Genomic DNA, 1,180 nt, shown 5'->3' on the forward strand with positions numbered 1-1,180 from the left:
ATATATATATATATATATATATATGTGTGTGTGTGTGTGTGTATATATATATATATAGATGTGTGTCTGTGCGTGTGTGTGCATGTTTGTCTGTGTTATTACCCCAACCATTGCTTGACAACCACTGTTGCTTTGTTTACGTCCCTTTGTAACTTAGTTGTTCAGCAAAACAGACCGATAGAGTAAGTATTAGTCTTACAAAAATAAATCCTGGGGTTGACGTCTTCGACTGAAAGTGGTAATCCAGCATGTCTGCTGTCACATGAACGAAACAAGTAAAACAATAAAAAAACTATGCTATTTTAATACCGAGCAACGCCAGGTATCTCTGTCCCATTTTTGTATCACCTAAATGTCTGGTTGTTTTGCGTTCTTGTCCTATTTTTGTCTTTAAAATATATAAACACATAGTGGCGTACGTACACTTTGGTCTCTTATATAATAATATATAAGTATATATATATATATATATTGTACGACTCTATTATTCTTTCTGTTCTCTCATTCTTTCCTTCTTTCTATCAGCCCTTTCACATTTACTTAGTTCATTTCACTCTTCGTTCTTTTGTTCCCCTTCTCTCACATTTACTAGCCTTCTCTTCATGCTCACTTTTTCTCCTCTTTCACTTCACTCTGTTCCTTTCTTTCTCGCCCCTCCTTAATTATTCTATCCTTCTGCCTCTACTTCTCTCTCTCTTCTCTCCCCACGTGACCGGTGTTCGGCCAAGCCTGACTTTTCGTTCTTTCTTCGACTACCATCTGTACAACATCTATATTCATTCCTGTGCCTGAAAAATCTTATTCCCTGCCGTAAGGCTTTACTTCCACACACACCAGCTTAATTTAATTCGTCCTTAGTCGAAAGATACCTGTTGTTATGTCCTGTTATTTGAATTTGTATTTGTGTAACATTTCTCCGTTTTTTTTTCCGTCCTTGTTTTCATATACATTCGCTGCTTTCTTCCAGGGAATCTAATGCTCTTAGCTTAGTGTTTCCTTGGGGCTGGCCAGATTGGAGCAATCTCGAGTATAATCAGCCGAAATTGCAAAGATAATCTGGAACTCGACTGAGGAAAGAAAACGCCGAATGGCTCGTTATTGTTTCCTTCTATCGTCTGTCTGGATGTTTTGTTGTCCCTTTTTTGTATCACCTGTCTGGATGTTTTGCTTTCTTGTCCTA

The sequence above is a fragment of the Octopus bimaculoides genome, chromosome 5 (assembly GCF_001194135.2).
Source record: "Octopus bimaculoides isolate UCB-OBI-ISO-001 chromosome 5, ASM119413v2, whole genome shotgun sequence".
NCBI classification, from domain to species: domain Eukaryota; kingdom Metazoa; phylum Mollusca; class Cephalopoda; order Octopoda; family Octopodidae; genus Octopus; species Octopus bimaculoides.